This window comes from Mauremys mutica, chromosome 11, assembly GCF_020497125.1.
Source record: "Mauremys mutica isolate MM-2020 ecotype Southern chromosome 11, ASM2049712v1, whole genome shotgun sequence".
In the NCBI taxonomy this organism is placed as follows: domain Eukaryota; kingdom Metazoa; phylum Chordata; order Testudines; family Geoemydidae; genus Mauremys; species Mauremys mutica.
In genome coordinates, this window is record NC_059082.1 from 30,993,618 (window position 1) to 31,014,711 (window position 21,094).

Genomic DNA, 21,094 nt, shown 5'->3' on the forward strand with positions numbered 1-21,094 from the left:
GGTTAAAAAGCAGGCAGTTGGCTTACTGTGAATCAACATTTCTTTTGTTCCTGCTTCCCTTTAAGTTCTGCTGTTTCCCTCTCTTTTCATTCTATGTTTTACTAATCTTTCACATACACACTCCCAAGATAGAGATGAATTGGTTTCCTTGCATTTCCTTTTGTATGGTTAGTGACAAATGGCCATCCTGTGTGACTGTGTAAATTAGTTTTCTAGCTGCTCTTTTCCTGGTTTTGGCTTGTCAGTTGCTTATATATAAAAATAAGGGGCGGGTAAATGAATCTTGAAAATATTGCCAAAGTTTTTTCCTTTGTAGAGTAGAAAGAAAACCAGAGTGGAAGATTAAAGGTTTGGATCAGTTTATACAAGAACACAAATGACTTTTTATAGTTCATTTTCTTTGCCCCATGCTGTGCCAATGTGCCAGAGGTGGCTTTCCAAACACCATCCTTTCTACTACCTAACTCGATTGACCCAAGGGTGGCTTTTACTACCTCAACCAGTTTGGCTTGGTTTGTTTTAAACATGCCACTAACAAAAAGCTAACCAGAAGCTATGTTTTGTATATTTAATTTTCTTCCTTAGAGTTAAAAAAATGATAATATAAAAACTCAGCTCCTTGGGTATTTTGTAGCCTTTATGGCTTAATTGTTGCGAATACATAGGACTGGGAGACCAGAGATCCAGGTTATGCTGACCTGCTGCGTGACCAAAGCCATTTAACTTCTGTGCCTCAGTTTCATCATCTGCAAAACTGGGACAATAACCCTCAACTCCAGTGGTATTATGAGGCTAAATTCAGTGTGATTCTTGGATAAAAGGTGCTGTACGTGAAAGTTATGGTCACAAAGAGAACCCCAAGTCCCAGTTAGAATTAAGACAGCCAAGATTTCCATGAAAAGCAGGGAGTTTGCCTCCCAATCTTAGTCTAATAACCAGCCATTACTCAACTCATCCCTTCCCTTCTCTTGTAATGGATGGGGACTGTGTGGGGGGGAAGACATGTGTTTTTATATTGAACCCACCCCGAGAGCTTTGCTAGCTAATCCAGGCAGCTTCCATGGGCCCAGCTGCTTTTCCCTGTGTCACCTTGAACCTTAGCTCATTCTTCTCTGTATCACTACCCTGTACAGTACGTATCTATTTCACTAGTGCAGCACTATAATACTGTGGCTGCCAACTGACTAGCGTGACCAGACAGCAAGTGTGAAAAATCAGGACAGAGGGGTGGGGGTAATAGGAGCCTATATAAGAAAAAGACCCCGAAATCGGGACTGTCCCTATAAAATCGGGATATCTGGTCACCCTACAGCTGACAGCCACTATTACCCTACTGATGTCTGAGGCAACTCCATGGCAGTAGGGTGACTGAAACTATGATTTCAACCACTTGATTGTCTTTTTAAATAATTGATTTAAATCAGGTTATGATTACATAAAACTAAATTGAAAAAATAGGCAATTGCAACCTCAGATTAAACTGTATCATGAACTCCATTATAAATGCTGTTTTTTAAAATGCCACAACTGGTAGGGAATCTGAATGTTACAAAACTGCTATAAGCAACACAAAATATTAACCAGGTGTTTGATCCCACAAACACCTAATCAGGTAAGTGACTTTACTCAGTAGGGTGACCAGACAGCAACTGTGAAAAATCAGGACATGGGTGGGGGGTAATAGGCGCCTACATGAGACAAAGCCCCAAATATCAGGACTGTCCCTATAAAATCAGGACATCTGGTCACCCTATTACTCTCACAACTAAACCCATTCACTTCAATGGGACTACTCATGTGCTTCAAGTTAGACATGGGCATAAATGTTTGCTCCATCAGTGGCTAAAACTGTATTTCTATTAAAAACTTTAGTGGCATAAAATTTGTCACTTACATACAAAATTGCCTCAGTATCAACAATGAAAAGTTATGGATATTTTCATATTTAGCAACTGTATTGTGAATTTTTCATATTCACAGGGCAAATTTTCAAAATAAGAATCCTAAAGTTAAGTGCCTAAATCTGGTTTTAAAAGCTTAAGAGCGAGACTTTAAAAAGCATCTAAAATGACTGTGGGGCACATGCTCCATTGACTTCATATTGCAAACTCTGCCAGACATGCATAGCCTGGTTAAGCATTTCAGGTTTCTTAACTTGTGAAGGTTCACTGTATCTGAGGGTGGTAATGGTTGCAAATATAGCAGGGACTATTTTTTTTTTATCAATTTCATATGTGAGCTTGTGGTGTTCTCACAGAAGGATGTCAATGAGACCCTGGACTCTCTTTTTCAAGACATATGACCATTTCAAACCTGATTTATTTATTCTGAAGAAAAAATCTCTACATAAAATCTACTAACAATTAAGAAGCTAGAGAAACAAGACAAATAGCTGAACTGGATAAGACTGTAAAATAAGTAAAAAGCTAGGAACAAATTTAAAAAATCTGATTTATTTGTTTGACATATCCCTCTGCTTTCCTGCAGATAGTTTTGGAGGAACCAGGCTGACCGCTAGTATCTCACTTATCAATCCACAGTAGAAACTATGATTATTCAGTTGCCAAGATATTTGCTAATTAAGTTGTCACCTCAACCCTATCCAAAGGATATGCGAGAAATGAGCATCTGTCCTTCAGGCTTTGGGAAGAGGGGAAATTTAGGGTTCATCTACTCTACAAACTGGAGCGACAAGCGAGCCACGTGTGTTCTGACAGTTACGCAAGCAGGCCTGGAATAACTTTATGTAGGTCAGGTCCTCTGAACTAGGTACTCTGTACTCTGCCTCCGGAGAGTGAAGCTTCAAGAGACTTGTTACCTGCCTCATTTCAGTATTGAGTATATGCTTTATCTGCAGGAAGCATTCTTTATCTTATCCTTTTAGCCAGGAATACAATCACTAGCAAGCCCATAAAGATACATATATTAACATGATAGTCTGAATATTCCCTAGTCTGTCATATCTCAATACAATAGGCTTTGAGTATTCCATGATTCTATAGCGTTCAAGTGTCCCATACACTTCCAGATCTGTTAGAGTAATTTATAATCCATTTGTAATCATTCCATACACTTTTCGCCACTGCCGCTTTTGCCTCCCCCTTTAAGAGTTATATATATATTGTCCCCAGAGAACATTAATTTGTATTGTCTAAGGCACTTGGAAAGGCGTATGTTAGACTTGTTCTAGACCGGAATTTTATGGACTAATTAGCAGAAATAAGCATGCTGGTTTGGAGAAACTAAGAACTAACCCAAGCTTTTGTCCTAGGTTCAAAGTCAACCTTTTCTGAAGTTTGGGAAAGATCAAATTTGCTTTCTCTTTTGTCCATTGCCACCCCCCTGTACCCCCAATCTCTGTGCTCCTTGCCATTGTTGGTTTCATCTGAAGGCAGAAACACTAAAACACTGTGAAGTTGCTTGTGTGTCATGTCTGTCCTGATTTATACCAGGAAGTGCTAAAGGCCAGGTGTGCTACCGAGCTCTTTTAGACCACAGAAGTACAAATAAGCTGCCCAATTGACACTGATAATGTGTAATAATTCTCTGTTTTATGCCACACAAAATATTTACAGTGCAATCTTGCTTCAACCTATGTACTTTCTTTTGAGCTTCAGTGATTAGAGTGATTTGGTGAAGGCATTTTTTTCTTCTTCATCCCTTTCTATGCCCTCATAACACTGCCAAAAACTGAGGAAGAAGTTTAGCTTAATCCACCCTGAGGAAACTGATCAATTGATCTCCCACATTAACTCAGTGACATGGTGATTAGCCTTGGTCTTACCAAGGAGCTAGACCATGAAATGTATTAAATGTAGCAATCAGGTATGCTGTAGGATTGGAATATTTAATTATAAACCTAATGAAACATTGAGAATTAAGTCAGCTTGGTTAATGCACCAGTCTTAACTGCAAGGAAGCAGAAATAGACCCTGGCCTAAACCTCAGGGCTAGACACTTGTGATAAACTGAACTCTTCCTAAAATTACAATGGACCCTGCTTGTGCAAAACCTAGCACTACCACCATGGGCTCTGGATCAGCCCTTTGTGCAAAGTATACTGGTCAGTCAGTAGCAGAGGTGGAAATAGAGCTCAGGAGTTCTGGACTCTCCTTCTAGGCCTTGTGGCCTACAAAGATACATTTACACTGCAAGGACCAAAATACACCCTGCTGCAGCAAGTCCCAGTCAACTGACTTGGGCTCACACTATGGGGTTAAAATTAGCAGCATAGATGTTTGGGCTTGGGCTGGAGTGTAGGATCCAAGATACCCCCCCACCCCCTTGCTGGGTTTCAGAGCCCACCCCAGGTAGGAACAGCTACACTACTTTTATTAGCTCTGCAGTGTGAGCCCAAGTCAGTTGACTTGAGCTCTGAGACTTGCTGCCACAGGGGTTTATTTTTGCAGTGTAGATATACCCTAAGGAGTCTTCAGCCTGGCAGTATTTTTGCTCCTCTTTGAAAATTCACCCTAGTCATCAGGCATGATAAAAATTAAGACTTTACTCATTTTTAAGCTAGGATTCCCATAATTTATGTGGCATACAAATGTCATTTTATTTTTGAGCAAGTGTGGTGGTATGAAGATTATATAGAGATTCACACAGGCTAACTGACATAACTCAGTCAGCTGGCTTCATCTCTTGTAACTAATTCAGCCACCCCAATCTCAGGCTGCGATAAATGGGGGAGGGGGGTAGCTCCCTTTTATGAACACCCAGCCAGCAGCTATAAAATCCTTCTTAATAGCAGTTCTCTAATTGCTCTACCTGTAAAGGGTTAAAAAAAATCTCACTGCTATGCATAGGTAAATGGAAATGAGTGGGCACCTGGCCAAAAGAGCCAATGGGAAGGCTAGAACTTTTTAAAATTGAAAAATGACTCCCCTTTAGTCTCTCCGTTCTCCCAGGGAGAGGCAGACAAGGCAGAGCTATGCTGTAAGAAGCTTGGGCCAGGTATGAAAAAATCATCAGTTACATACCTAGAAACTACTCATTTAAAACCTCAGATATGTAAGTAGATCAGGAAATGTCTAAGAAGATGCAATTAGGTTTATCCCTTTTATTTCTTTCTGGCTTGTGGATTCCTCGTTGCTAACCCACATGTTTTTGTTTTGCTTGTAACCTTTAAGATGGACCTCAAGAAACTACTCTTGATGGTTAATCCTTGTAGTTGCTCTTTTAAAATCTAGCAATAGCCTGAGTTCCCAGATGTATTTCCTTGCCTTTTTTTTTTAAATAAAATTTACCTTAAGAACAGAATTGGATTTGTGTGTCTTAAGAGGTTTGTGCACATGTTGTTTAATTAGCTGGTGACAACAGCAGATTCCCCCACCCCCTTTCTCAGCTCTTCCCCAGAGGGGGTGTGTGTGAAAGGGCTTGAGGGTACCCCACAGGAAGGAATTCCCAAGTGCGCCTTCCTGGGCTCTCAAAGGGGTTCTGCACTTGCGTGGTGGCAGCATCTACCAATCCAAGGTCACAGAAAAGCTGTAACCTTGGGAGTTTAATACAAGCCTGAAGTGGCCAGTATTAATGTTTAGAATCCTTGCGGGGCCCCCACCTTCTGCACTCAGAGTGCCAGAGTGGGGAACTAGCAGTGACGCAGGCCTTTCAGAGCTTTATATCCATTACATCATATTACAGGATAGCATACGCAGCACACACCACTTAGCTTCAACAGGCTTTGGATCAGAACCTAGACCCTGAGCTGTTGAAATAGGAAATCTGTTTACCCAAGATGTCTCAGAGAAATAACTTAAGCCCAGAGGTACTGAATAGCATGACTGCTTATTACGTGAATGCCTTATTTAATTGGATGGCACACTGCCCTTTGCCCCGCTGACTTCTAGGATATTAGATTCTATAGAAGTTGTCTGTCATTTGGAGAAGCAGCTTGCCACTCCCAGATCCAAGGTTCTCGGGGAGATACAGAAGGAAAGACTATCTAGTTCCTGTTTGGCAATTACTCACTATTTAATTAAAAAATATTTGGAGTCTAAAAAGGAGCATCTTGCTGCCAATTTCTTTTTAACTCAGACACATGCATTCTTTTCAGAGTTGAGTTAGTTTCCTATGGAAAGACAAGAGTTTTAATGCCAGAGATGAGCAAAGACCAATATTCTGACTGTGGAAGTGTGAAAGGGAAAAGAGGATTTGTGTGCAGTTTGGTTAAGAGACAGAGCAAGAAACAGGCCAACCTTAACCCTAATAACGCGAGATTTGTGCAAGCGAGTGGAAAAGAACAGAGAGAGGTTGTTTTGACCTTGTGTTAAGAAAAAAATGGAATGCAGACTATAGCAGAAATTGTTGAGAGAAATAAGATATCAAGAAGAAATATGTATAAACAATATGCAGCTGTTGCTCATTATTGTCTGTAGAAAAGGTATAAATGTTGGCTCTAATTGTTGATCTTGAGAGAGACCTGCCCAGGTGCAGGAAACCCTGTGTCCTAGTGCACTCTCTCCCTCCATGCAACTGCTAGAGAATAAAGTGTATCTGACTTGCTGCACCCAACCTTAGAGTGAGAACTCTGTTTTTCTCCGACAATTTGGGGGCTCATCTGGGATTGCAATGCCTGCAGAGACCGTGGCAGCTGCTGTGGATCATTCCCCTTCGAACCCCATGGCGCCACAATAGAGGTATGAGACCTTTTGAAATCTCTATTGGGGTATCGGAGGAGGACTGTCCGTGAGGCCGTTTGTCTCTGTTGGGCTTACGCCATCCGAACTTATTGACTGTGCAGCAAGATCAGATGCAGAGCAGTACTGGGAAACTGTTTTGCCACCCCCAATAAGGTTAGTTTGAAGTGGTACTGAGGGTTTAGTTTGCCACCCTCAATAAAGTAGTTGTATGTAGTACTGGGGGCTATAGTTTGGCCACCCTCAAATAAGGTTAATGCATAAGGGAAATGCATAAGGTGAATGCACTGGTGCTGTGGGGTTTTTACCGCCTCAAGAGGGGTTTTGACCACCTCGAGAAGAGAAAAGTGTTTTACGTATGGACAGAGGAATAAGGTTATTGTTAAATGAGATGCATCTAGATATGGGAATGAATGTGTGTGTATGAATGAACTTTGGTGGTATAAGCCGCTGACCAGGTCTAAGACTTAAGCTGACTCCAGCCACCTCAGGGCTACCCCATGTGGGAGTTCTGAAAGCAAGGGGGGTCAGCCGAATCTTGTGACCCAGCGAAACCACTGACCCCAGTGGACCCTTTCCTGGAGGTGAGAGACTTTTCTTTAGCTCATGAGCTGCTAGCAGACAGGACATCCTCCCTGGTGTGGGTGATTGGAAAATTGGTGAGGGACAGTTTAAGAATTCCCCCTCGCTCCCAAAGGGTACCCCTGCATACCACATGTATGTGTATTATGGTCCCCAAACCTGCAGGTATTTAGAAAAATTTGAATTTTTACATGCGTGATAATCCATCTAAATAATTCCCACCAGAAGGTACCTTTGATTTAGATATAATCATACACCTCAGAGAAAGCCACGAAGAGCCGAACTACTGCATTAACCCCCTCAGCTTCTTTATATCTCAATTAGTTAAGGCTGGAAGCAAGGAGGAAAAGGAATGGGTTAATTTGAAAAGTCAGCTTGGCCTAGAGATAAAGAGAAAGCTGCTCTGTTCAAGGGCAAGAATTGACACAGACCATGCCAAGCATAGAAAAACAACAAAGTTTAGAGGCTGCAGAGATGGAAGACACAGATGAAGTAGCAAAAGGAGGAGCCGAGCTTCGTGTCCCTGGAGCCAGTGTGGTTTGGGGATGCTGAAGAAGCCACAAGCAGCCAGCCTGGACTGGAATACTGAGCAGTCTCTGAAAGGAATGCCCCAAGAGACCCCCAGGTGGAAAAACCCAAGAGCGGAACCTCCCAGACATCTCTTTCTCTCTGTGTCTCTCCTACCCCTGGGGCTGGGCAGCCCAGGCAGATTGTGAGTATGAACAAAAAAAAAAGAGGGAAAAAAATGGTTGCAGATGAGTCATAGCAGGACCTGGGTGGGGGCTTGTTGCGGAGCCCACCCACCTTGCTAAATTGGTATTGGAACAAAGCCTGTGCCCATGGAAAGGAACGGTTCGGCTCGGGGGAAAAAGGATCGGGCCCAGACGGGCAGCAGACAAGTAAGATTGGAAAATGGATTGAAATGGTAAAATCTGAATTGATTGGGGTGTTTTGGGAAAATAAGCAAGTGATTTAAGGAAAGATTGAGAAGTTAACTCTGTAGCTGCTAGAGGCAATCAAGCAGCTGAACTTTGTAAAATGCTAAAGAGGAAAATTCTTGGTGTCTTTGAAATATTTGTAAATAAATCCAGGCAAAGAAATTATTTGATTGCAATCATTTGGCTTTGAACAATTTAGTTGAAATAACTAAAGAAATGTAAATATACTACTTAATTAAAATCCTATTAGTCTCTAAGGGGCTACAATAAGTGGTGTTTTCTTTCACACCACTGTGTGTTTTGAAAGCAGGAGTTAAAAGTAAAAGGCAATCAAAATTCTGGTAAAACCAATTATGTCTCTTAAGTAAGAGTCTAAACTATGGATAGCTTTGGATCCAGAAGCAAGCCAGAAAGCATCTGTATTAATGCAAATTATCTAATTGATAAGGTAGAAGCCACGGAAACCTGGGCTGCCTATGAAACAAATACCAGAAATATGGATAATTCCTTTGTTTTGCCTGCAATTAACAAGAGTATTTGTATAAAAAGGGAATATTTTAAGCAATGACTGACTGCTCAGAAGGGGTAGACCTATGTTCTTTTTGTCTTTCAGAAAATCAGAGAAAACTGATGCCAGCTGAAAAACAAAACATACCACACAATAGGAATTGTATTGTGTGTTATGTCCTGTCTTGTGGTGTTTGTCTTGTGGCCAGAATTATTGGGTTTAATATTTTCATAGGACAATCTAGTTCAAAATCAAATAGAAGGGTTAAATCAAAATGCAGATACTTGTTTTATTCAACTTGGAATACAAAGTGTTTGGATAATATCAGGAAAATGTGATATATTGAAGTCTAATACATTTGCTTAAGAAAAAGAAATTTCATAGGCCAGATCTTTTTATTGAAAATTTGTTGTTAAAATTTTCACACCAGCAGTCTTTGGAAGCAAGGACATGAAAGGTTAACCCACTCCCCATATAGCACATGGGATCCTTCTGGCTACCTCCGATTTCTAGCCAGAGGGCTGGGTAGGGAGGAAAGCTATTGGACAGCAGAGGTTGTACTGAATGGACCCCTCAAAAGTGGGTGTGCTTGTCCTGGCTTGTTGCTCCAAAGCTCTGTAATAAAGTTATTTTGCTGGAAGGGTGCATGTGGCATACATTGAATAAGAAGACTAAAGTACTATATAATGGCAATGTGTGTGTGTTCATTGTTGGGAAAAGGTATATGAGTGAAGAGTTTATTTGCATATTTTACAGCTGCATGGGTATATTCAAGCCCCCCCTTTTCTTGGTTGTCAGCCAAGTCTTAGCTGTGAGCAGTGTGAAGAGTGAAGAGTGGATATTTCCTTTGTAGGTTAAAAGAAGCCAAGAAGGGGAGAAGAAGAGAACAGAACGAGTTAACTTAAAAAAAAAATAAAAAAAAACCAACCTATAGCTTGCAAGCTCAGTCCAAAAGATAAGACACTGGCCCTGTTTAAGGACACTGCTCACAGCTAAGACTTGGCTGACAACCAAGAAAGTTATTGTTTCTTCACCAGGGTCAGTTCTTAAAGAATTATACACTGGCGAGAAGAAATTTGTGGGACTGTGGTATTGATTGGATTTTGGGGTTTATTCTACAGGCTGCGCCCTGTGTTTTTGGATATGTGCCTTCTGCATGTATTGCCCTTCCTAATTGGATTTTAAATGACAAATACCAAAGGCACCTTGTTGCCACTGCCCCCACCATTTCCTCCATTATACTATTACCCCTGTAACACATCCAAATACAGACAATGCCATACATCTGATAAAACCCAATGGCCAAGTGATTTATTGAAATTTTGTTCAGAAAACCTATTTTTTAAGGTTCAGAATAGTTCATATGAGAGAACAATTGACTGGAAAACAAAGGGATCAGTGGAAATATGATATCAGTACAGATGAACCCCAAGAATCAGAACTTGAGATTAGTGGCTTCTATAACGAGGTAGAGATGGCGGCTGTTCCTGGAGTTTGTAAAATGTTAGATGGAAGAGGCCCTTATTGTTATTTGATCACCTAGTTAGTGGATAGCCAAACAAATACCCAAAGAGTTTGTTCTGTTACTGGAAATTTTATCTGTACTGAAATAATTCCAGTAATTACCATATTGCTATATACCCTTTCCTATGCTATTAATGTTCATGCCTTTTGGAAATAAAAGGAAGTGTGGTATGGTACTTCACCAAAGAGATCTATTAGGATAGCGATGGACTGTGATTAATACTATACTAGGGATTATACAATTCACACTGCCCTTATCCAGTTTTCAGGTCACTTCTACCTATCCTAATTGTTCCAAAGGGGCTGCCATTAGATTAGCACAGCAAAGGGCCTAGGTTTCCTCTAGAAAGAAAAGAGACTTAGCTGGATCCCTATGGGATGGGGCCAATAGTGCAGCAACAATTTGGAATATTTATAGAAACCAAGAACATGAAGAGAAATTAGGACAGTTGGAAAAAGCCACTGGCCTTATGACTGGAGCGCAGCTAACCCAGGTTCAGGCTGGAGTGGGTGAATTACATGTTACTTCTGTCCTTAGTTCAATGACCCAGAAGCTATTAACAGAGATGGTACTGAATATCACTGAGGCTAGGAAGGTTTGCAATGGGATTTGGCATATTCAGAAATTCAAGATTTCCTGAATGACCAGTTAATGGCCATTTGGAGTGTGGAGGCCAGGAAATAATTAATAAGGATTTGAAGGGATCTTAAATGTATGTTAGTTAGTTAGCATGAGTTAGGCTAGCTGTGATCCTAATGATGTGAGATTTGTAGAAATAAGATAATGTAAGACAGAGTGAACTGTTTGAAAGTTATTACGACCTTGCAATGTGCAGTCTTGCTTTTTTTTTCTAGTAGTGAGACAAATAAGATAGCAAAGACGCTTATGTATAAACAAATGCAAATGTTTTCTTTTTACTGTCTCCAGGATTGCTAGCTATTGTCTGTAACAAAGGTATAAATGCTTGCTGTGATTGTTTACTAATTGAGAGAGACCTGTCCGGGACAAGGGGCAACCCTGTTTCCTAGGACACTCTCTCCCTCTATTGTAATTACTAGAGAAAGAATAAAGTATTTGATTTTGCTGCACCCAAACAAAAAGCGAGAACTAAGTTTTTCTCCGACAATTTGGGGGCTCGTCCGGGATGGCAACGCCCACGGACCCACAGACGGCTACTACGGATCATTCCCCTTCGAACCCCATGGCGCCACATGAGAGGTATGAGACCTTTTGAAATCTCTATTGGGGTATCGGAGGAGGACTTTCCGTGAGGACGTCTGTCTCTGTTGGGCTCACGCCATCTGAACTTATCGACTGTGCAGCAGGATCAGATGCAAAGTGGTATTGGGGAGAGGCCCCAATAAGGTTAGTTTATAGCAGTACTGGGAACTGCTGAGTTGGCCAAGGTAAATGCATAGGTAAATGCATAAGGTAATGCATAGGTAAATGCATTAGAATGCACTGGTGCTGAGGGGTTTTTACCGCCTCAAGAGGGGTTGTCATACCGCCTCATGGTATTGGTCCGGACCAGGTAAAGATGCATCGTGGTTAAAAAAAAAAAAATTAAAAAAGATAAAAAAGGTTAAAAAAGGGTTAAAAAAAAAAAGAGGCCTTGGTGTGTGTGTGTGTGTGTACAGCAGTGTGAGTGATCGTTATCGGAAGACGCCCAGAGTACCCTGTGAAGCGGAAGCTAATGATCAGGACTGCTCTAACGCAAGCCCGGTAACTAGTGGATCTTTAGGAGATCCGACCCACGGTAGGCTGACTCAGCCTGGCATAGTCCGGCAAGGAAGCTGCCTGGGTCTAGGAGTGTGTGAACCCATCTTCCCTCCCCTTTCCCTTCTGTGTGGGCTACTGACAATCTGATCATCTCACTGGATGCAATTAGAGTAAGCGGCGCCATCTCCCAGAGACTAGCCAACGCTCTTTGCTGAAGGGAGGTGTAGGAGAGTCGTAGTCTTCCTTGTGAGTCTCTCCTGTGTGTGAGTACCCTGTAGGGAGAGATCCTTAGATTCTGATCCGCTAGCGCGGACAGGGCGCCCCCTCAGTTTGTGTGATTGGAACATGGGGGAGGGACAGTCTAAATTTTCCACCTTACCCCCTAAGGGTACCCCAGCATATTACATGTACGTACATTATGGTCCTAAAACCTGCAGGTATTTAAATGATTGGAATCTGTACACGCGTGAAAATTCATTTAAACAATGCCCATTAGAAGGTACCTTTGAGTTAGATAAACTTACATACCTCAGAGGAACCCTTACTTCACAATCCTCTGACACAGTGTGAGCAATTTGTCCATGAACGGGTTAATTTGAAATTCAGCTTAGCCCTGAGATAAAGGAGAAGTTGTTTTGTGTTCAAGGTCAAGAATCAGTGCGGACTATGCTAAGTGCAAAGAAAAACTGCTTTCAGCCCCAGCTGCTTGTGGAAAATAGAGACAGAGGCAAACCAAAGGCAGTACAAGTTACAGACTTGGAATTATATTTGCAAAGCTTAACTTTCCAGTGGGACATGTGTGAGTATTAAAGTGGCTTAAGGCTTGGGGCATTCATATTTTTCCTGAGTGAGGTGAGAGCATTCCCAACACTTTCCATTGTTGTTTTATTATTTTTAATGAAGCTTTAAAATTTGATTATATGCAGTGTCAGTCTGATCACCTGACATGAGGGATAAATTAGTAACAGGAATTTGTCACAGTTTGGTGAGCAATTATGTATGGGGGAGCCCTGCAGAATTTACACCATCTATCTCTTTTACCCTTGTTATTTTATGTTTGTTTTGTTTGGTGCTGTTGGTGTTATATGTTAAGAATAGCATGATTAAAGGTGAGCCCTAATAGAATAAGGAAACACTATCTGGGTTTGTTCTGTTTTGTTTTACCGGTTACTGTTGTTTTTCTGCTCTGTTCATTTGGGCGTTGGGTGTGTGAGCGGAACTGAACTTCTCGTTCTTAATTCCTCAGAGTGGAAGCCATGTGTGCGATGAAGCTCTGAGGTTGTATTGAGATCTTTCTGTCCCGCCCCCTGTAACGGACAATGTAATAGAAGTAGAAAAATCTGGCTTAGACTGTAATTTTCTCTGCTTTCTGTGTAATTTTCTTTTCTGTTTAAGTGTCAGCAGACAAATGGGTGGGTCTCTGGGTAGACCCCCTAAAGGGGTTTGGATTCTGTGTTGAGTAAATGGCCTTTACGCAATGGCCATGTATTTTTGCCCAGGTGGCAAGCCTTACAAGGGAGGACTCGGGTAGTCTTGTGAGTAGAAATGTTTTGGGGAAAAGACCAGAAGGGTGGGGCTAGTTGAGAAGCTCACCATCCTAGCTAAACTGGTAGTGGAGCAAATTGGTGCCAAATGGAAGGGACGGCTCAGCGAGAAAAAAAGGATCGGGCCCAGACGGGCAGGCAACAGACAAAGAGATTGGAAAACAGGTTGGAAACTTTTGAGGGTGTAGTGGAAAGAAGGAGTAAGTAAATATAAGCATGAGGATTTCAAATACTCAAGAGGATATTTGGAATGGTGATTTGAGTTGATAAAAGTGACTGTTGGGAGACAAGCAAGTGATTTTTAAGGAAAGTGAAAAGTTGACTCTGTAGTTGCTGGAGGGAACAGCAGTTGAACTTTGTAAAAAAATGCTAAAGAGACAAGTTTTTGGTGTCTTGAAATGTTTGTAAATAAATTCAGGCAAAGAAATTATTAGATTGCAATCATTTGGCTATGAACAATTTTGTTAAATCAGTTGAATGTATACAGTGCTATGTAATGAAACTTTTATTAGGCTCTACAGGCACTATAAGTGGTGATGTTTTCTTTCAGTGTTTAAAAACAGGAGTTAAAAGTAAAAAAAGCAAGCCAGACAGCATCTGTGTTAATGCAAATTAACTAACTGATAAGGTAGAGGCCGCTGAACCAGGGCTGTCTAAGAAACACATACGAGAAAATATGGGGTAATTCCTCTGTTTTGCCTAGAATCAGCAAGAGTATTTGTATATTTTAAGTATTTAACTGCCCAGAAGGGGTGGACCACTGTTTTTGTCTTTCAGATAATCAAAGAAAACTAATGCCAGCTGCACAACGTTCAACGTACCATGATTTACTGGCACAGTCAAAATTATGTTGTGTGTTCTATGTTCTGTCTTGTGGTGTTTGTCTCGTGGCCAGAATTGTTGTGTTTAATATTTTCATGGGATGGTCTGATTTGAACTCAAGCGGAAGTGTTGAATTGAAATGCAGTTACTTGTTTTGTTCAACTTAGAATACAAAGTATTTGGTTACATCAGAAAAATGTGATATACTAAAGTCTAATACATTTTCTTAAGTAAGAGAAAGAAACTACATTGGCCAAATCTTTTAATTGAGAATTGTTGTTAAAATTTGCATACTGCCAGTCTTTGGAAGCAAGGACATGAAAAGTTAACCCACTCCCCATATTGTACAAGGGATCCTTCTGGCTACCTCAGACTTTTAGCCAGAGGGCTGGGGATGGTGGAAAGCTATTCGACTAGAGGTTACATTAAGTGAACTTCTCAAAGTGGGTGTGCTTGTCCTGGCTTGTCCTTCCAAAGTTCTGTAATAAGGTTATTTTAATGAAAGGGTATATGTGGCATACATTGAATAATAAGACTAATGTACTGTATAACAGTAATGTTTATGTGTTCATGGTATAACGGAAGGTGTACAAGTAAATGAGTTATGTGCAGCTCACTGCCCTCACCACCCACAGTCTGCTGGGACAGTGGAACGCCAGAATGGGATTTTAAACAAATAAACTGGCCAGTGCTGAAACAAACAAAGTGGCCGGATGCCCTTCCTTTGGCACTGATGAGTATGGGAGCCATTCCCAATCGAAAGACTGGACTCAGCCCTCATGAAATTTTGACGGGACACCCAATGCGACTACCAACTGCACCCCCACTAACCCCAGCTCAGATGGACATTCATTTGATGGATAACATAATGCTTAAGTGTTGTCAGACACTAATGAAATGTGTTAAGTCTTTTAATACACAGGTGAAGGAAGCACTACCGAAGGATCCTGTGCAACCTTGCCACTCGTTGGAACCAGGAGACTGGGTCTACATAAAGATCCATCAACGAAAGACTGCCTTGGCTCCACGCTGGAAAGGCCCTTTCCAAGTCCTGCTGACTACCAACACCGCTGTGAAGTGCCAAAGACTGGCTGCTTGGACCCAGGATTCTCACTGCAAAAAGACCCCTCCACATCAGGAGAATTTTCCTACTGATGATTAGCCTATTCTTTCTTCTAGTTCCACTGTGCTTCTGGACAGCGGGAAAAAGGACAAGGTGATGTGCTGGCAACCTCTCCCTTATCCACTGACAAACTACTGTGCCTTTAAACTTTTGTAGAAGAAGCAAAATCATTACAGGATGATGTCCTGGTAATCTCCCCTGTAGGATGCTGAACCACAACTGCTTCAGGGAAGAAGAAGAAACACTCACTCCACTGACATTGCCAAAGTCCAGGAATTCCTGACTAAAAAGGACATTGAGAACTGACCCTGGTGAAGAAACAAAGAATTGCACACTGGCAGGAAAAAATTTGTGGGACCCATGCTTGGGAATGTGGTATTAATTGGATTTTGGGATTTATTCTACAGGCTGTGCCCTGTATTTTAGATAAATCCTTCAGTATGTATTGCCCTCCCTAATTGGATTTTAAATGACATTGCCCTTATCCAGTTTTCAAATCACTTTTACATACCCAGATTGCTCACACGGGGCTGCCATTAGATTAGCACAACGGAGAACCTGGAATAAGAGGACATTGGGCAGATCCCTGTGGGCTGGGGCTAATAGTGTCGTAGCCATTTGGACTATTCTTAAAGGCCATGAACATGATAAGAAATTGGGCCAACTAGACAAGACCACTAGCCTTATTTTTGAAGCTCAGCTATCTTAAGTACAGGCTGGAGTTGGTGAGTTACATGTCATTTCCACCCTAAGTTCTATGACCCAGAATTTATTGAGAGAGATGGTACTGAATATCACTGAGGCTGGGAAGGCATTGCAGTGGGATCTAGCATGTTCAGAAATTCAGGATTTCCTGACTGACCAGCTGATGGCCATTCGGAATGATCTAGACCAGACTTGGCCCACTGCCCTTACAGACACATCAGGAGTACCATCTGATCTGTGGTCATGAAGACATACTTGGACACTTTCTGGATGGAAGTGTGGACATTCACAGTGCTCCTTCCAAGCATATGGACCGGTTAAGGGGGTGTGGGCTCCCACATACCGAATCCTGCCGGGTCCATCGGGAGGATGCATGTGGGATTGGGTGATTCACCGAGATATCTGGGAAGTGAGACCGCCTGATTCTCCTAATCGATTTTTAGTTAGTGCTCCTGGGATTACAGCTGATATTTGGATGGGGTTAGGAAATCTATGGACATTTTGGCCGTTAGAACCACCACAGCTTCAGTGTATACGGAAACTGAAGCCAGGGGAAGTTGTCACTGTTTATGACAATATTTGCTGGGAGGGTAGAGGTCAAGGAACTACCCTGACAGGACACCCACTTTTTCAAGCTAATGATAGCTGTGTGTCCGTTAATGCCACCACTTTACAAGATATACATATTAATCTTACCACTGCTGCAGGCAATCATATCATTTACTGGCCTGCAGATAGAATGTTGCATGTAGCTTTGGATTTCGGGTATATTTTAATTGGATTAGAGTAGTGCCTGCTCGGTTTCAAGATTTGCTTTCATTGTTACCAGAGGTTTGAAGGATCTCTGAATTGCAAGGGCAAATTCATATGCTTCAGAATATATATATCATGCTGAAAAGAATGCCTTTCATACAGCTTATAGAGTGTCTACTTTATGTACTAAGTATGATGTATTGTGCTTTGTAACCAAAACTGTACGACAACCCCATTATTTTATTCCTATGGGAATGTTATTGTTTGTAGTGTTGTTAGTTGGTGTAGGATTATGTTGTTGTTGTAAAAGACGTACTGATAGTAATAATACCTTTCATGTTCATGCTAATCATGCATTGTCATTACATCCCATGAAAACCCCTAAGGTTGACATATCTGCTGTAGAATCTGAAATCCATGGTTTAATGCAAATTGAGATTTGAAATATTTGTTGTACTAGAAGTACAAAAGAGGGGAGTGTGGAGGCCAGGAAATAATTAATAAGGATTTGAAGGGATCTTAAATGTATGTTAGTTAGTTAGCATGAGTTAGGCTAGCTGTGATCCTAATGATGTGAGATTTGTAGAAATAAGATAATGTAAGAGAGTGAACTGTGTGAAAGTTATTACGACCTTGCAATGTGCAGTCTTGCTTTTTTTTCTAGTAGTGAGACAAATAAGATAGCAAAGAAGCTTATGTATAAACAAATGCAAATGTTTTCTTTTTACTGTCTCCAGGATTGCTAGCTATTGTCTGTAACAAAGGTATAAATGCTTGCTGTGATTGTTTACTAATTGAGAGAGACCTGTCCGGGACAAGGGGCAACCCTGTTTCCTAGGACACTCTCTCCCTCTATTGTAATTACTAGAGAAAGAATAAAGTATTTGATTTTGCTGCACCCAAACAAAAAGCGAGAACTAAGTTTTTCTCCGACAGGAGTGATCTCACGCATGAAGCGTGGCCCACTGCCCTTACAGACACTTCAGGAGTACCATCTGATCTGTGGCCATGGAGATATACTTGGAGATTTTTTGTGTGAAAGTGTGGACATTCACAGTGCTCCTTCCAAGCATATTGGCTGGTAGGAGAGGTGTGGTCTCTCACATACCAAATCCTGCCAGGTCCATGGGGAGGATGCATGTGGGCCTGTATTATTCAAACTGGGATATCTGGGAGATTAGATCACCTGGTAAAGCCTAGCCAATTTGTTGTTAGTGCTCCTGGAACAACACCCAACATATGGATGGGGATAGGGAGTCAATGGACATATTGGCTGTTAGAACCTTCACAGCTTCAGTGTGCACATAAACTGAAGCCAGGAGAAGCTGTCACTGTTCATGATGACATTTGTTGGAAGGGTATGGGACAAGGAATTACACTGGCAGGACACCTACTCTTCCAAGCTAATGATAGTTGTGTGCATGTTGAGGCCACCATGTTACAAGATATCCATTTTAATCTCACCACTGCTGCAGGCAATCATTTATTGGCCTGCAGATAGAATTCTACAGTTAGCCCTTAGGTTTCAGATACCCTTTAATTGGACTACCTTAGTACCAGATCGGTTTCAAAATTTGATTTTGCTGCTACCAGAGGTTCAGAGAATCTCTGAATTACAAGGGCAAATTCATATGCTTCAAAATATATATCAAGTTGAGAAATATGTCCTTTATACAGTCTATAGAGTGTTTATTTTATGTATTAAGTATAATGTATTGTTTTGTAATTGGGTTTGTATAGCAACCCCATTATATTATTACAATGGGAATGTTAATGCTTTTATTGTTTAGTGTAGGATTATGTTATTGTTGTGAAGGAGGTAATGATAACACTTTCCATGTTCATACTAACCATGCATTGTCATTGTATCCAATCAAAACCTGTAAGGTTGAATCATTTGCTCTAGAAGCTAAAATACAAGGTTTGATGAAAATAGAGGTTTAAGAGTGCTAGTTGTGCTGGTAACAAAAAAGGGGGATTGTGGAAGTGTGAAAGGGAAAAGAGGATTTGTGTGCAGTTAGATTAAGAGACAGAGCAAGAAACAGGCCAACCCTAATCCTAATAATGCGAGATTTGTAGAAGCAGGGTTTGTGCAAGCGAGTGGAAAAGAACAGAGGTTGTTTTGACCTTGCGTTAAGAAAAAAATGGAATGCAGACTATAGCAGAAATTGTTGAGAGAAATAAGATATCAAGAAGGAATATGTATAAACAATATGCAGCTGCTGCTCATGGTCTGTAAAAAAGGTATAAATGTTGGCTCTAATTGTTGATCTTGAGAGAGACCTGCCCAGGTGGGGGAAACCCTGTGTCCTAGTGCACTCTCTCCCTCTATGCAGTTGCTACAGAATAAAGTGTATCTGACTTGCTGCAGCCAACCTTAGAGTGAGAACTCTGTTTTTCTCTGACATGACAAAATGTTCTTAACAGCTCCGTTCAAAAAACATTAGAATGATCAGATTTATGAACCAAGGCATACATACCAAACCAGCAGTTCCACTCTAGATTAGTTACAATGATTACAAATAGAATAGTACTCAGCTCTTATCTAGATCCCCAGAAGATCAGAATCATATTCCTTTACACTTGGGGAAACTGAGGCACAAAGACATGCTGTGACTTACCCTAGGTCACCCAGCAAGCCAGTGGCAATCCCATGACTAGAAACCAGGTCTCTTAAGTCCCAGTCCAGTAGATCACCCATGAGTCCAGACATGTAACCTACCCATACCTCCATAAATGGGTTCAAACCTCAGACTGTCCAGAACATTACTGATGGAACACCAGAAACCTTGTCAGTTACTCATCCAGTCAACGAACACACATACATTGTGACTGATATCTACAAACACTTTGCATTTTGATTATCACATGCCGGCAATCAACTGCTTACAAAAATCTACTGCCCAAGAATGATGTAAATTAACTATCTGGCTAATAATGTGAAACAAATCTGAGGAACCCAGTTTGTTCTCAAACTGAAAAAGGCAAAAGTTGATGAATAAGTGATTCATGATTGTTCATCTGAATCTACCTAAGACAAGCAAAACAGATATCTTGACTATTTGCGGTTACTGAAGATCCCCTGGCACTCTGCAAGAATCAAAGAATTAGCATCAGAGAACTGATCGGATTCCAACATTTGACTTACTTAAGGAGGTAGTCTTGATACTGTTCTATAGGCTCCTCCAGCTTTCCCTGGGAAATACTGACACAGAACCCAGTCCTGCATGGAGCACCATGCTGCCCCTGCACCCACTGAGTGCCCCACTAAAGCCAATGAGGTTCCATACAATGATTTGTCTTTGCAGAGCTCCATCAAGAATCAGGGCCTTAGCACAGCTATTGTTCTGGATAGAAGTACATTAGACATTTGCCAATAATCTTTTAGAGGAGACTGACATTTATTGGCTAATTCTGATTCTGACAAGTGAGATGCAACTCAGCTGGCTTTAGTATCACATTTTAAATCAAGTTGTTCTCAGTTATCATCACAAAAGATACTTGATGTGAACTATAGTCAGTAATTAACAGCAACCACAGACACCTGCAGGGAATGTTAGCAAAGCTTCCACAGTCATCCCTTCTTTCTCTACTCAGAGATTGGTCAGCATAAATGTCTTTGTTTTCTAAGATCCTACTTTTACATGTGCATGTGTAAGTGAGAGAAATATTATAACAGAAAAGGAGGGTCAAATTAAAATATATTAAGGGGAATAAACCACAAACAGACCCAGGGCAAGAAACACAATAGACCACTAGGAAAATCTGCAGAATTAGAGTTGAGACAAATGTGGGAAGATTGTGTGATCATCTCCTTTCTCATCTGACTATGGCAGCATTTCCTAGCTGTGAGAGAACAGCTGGGGAGATAGCAGTATACTACACACTTCCTTTAAACATTTGTAGAATGCAGATGCTTTGAAAACAAGAAGAAAAAAACATAAAATATCTTACCCTTCTAAGACCCTGCCTCAAAGAAAAGACACATTTCTGCTACTGTCCCAAAATAAGGGGAAGGGCTTCTTGTCCCACTACAGTAAGCTAAACCACCTACTCACTATCTAACATCAAGCCAGAATAGAGCCTTCCTGCAGACTTATATATCCCACACCTCTCCAGGGAAACAGCTGCCTGCTGCTAATGAGACTGACTAGCCTTCTTACAAGGAACACCTGCACAGCCACCCATCAACGTTAGCAGACTGCAGAGGTGCTTAGCTCTTCAGCAGGGGAATTTG

At 41.2% G+C, this 21,094-nt stretch overlaps 1 protein-coding gene across 1 annotated transcript in view; it reads right to left on the bottom strand.

Annotated features, from left to right (window-relative positions):
- OTUD7A (OTU deubiquitinase 7A) overlaps positions 1 to 20,870 on the bottom strand; it is a 402,354-nt gene extending 381,484 nt beyond the window's left edge. The window contains exon 1 of the mRNA XM_044980928.1: positions 20,812 to 20,870. The gene's annotated coding sequence lies outside the window, so the exon portion shown is untranslated. The remainder of the gene's footprint in view (positions 1 to 20,811) is intronic.
- Positions 20,871 to 21,094: the final 224 nt, after the last annotated feature.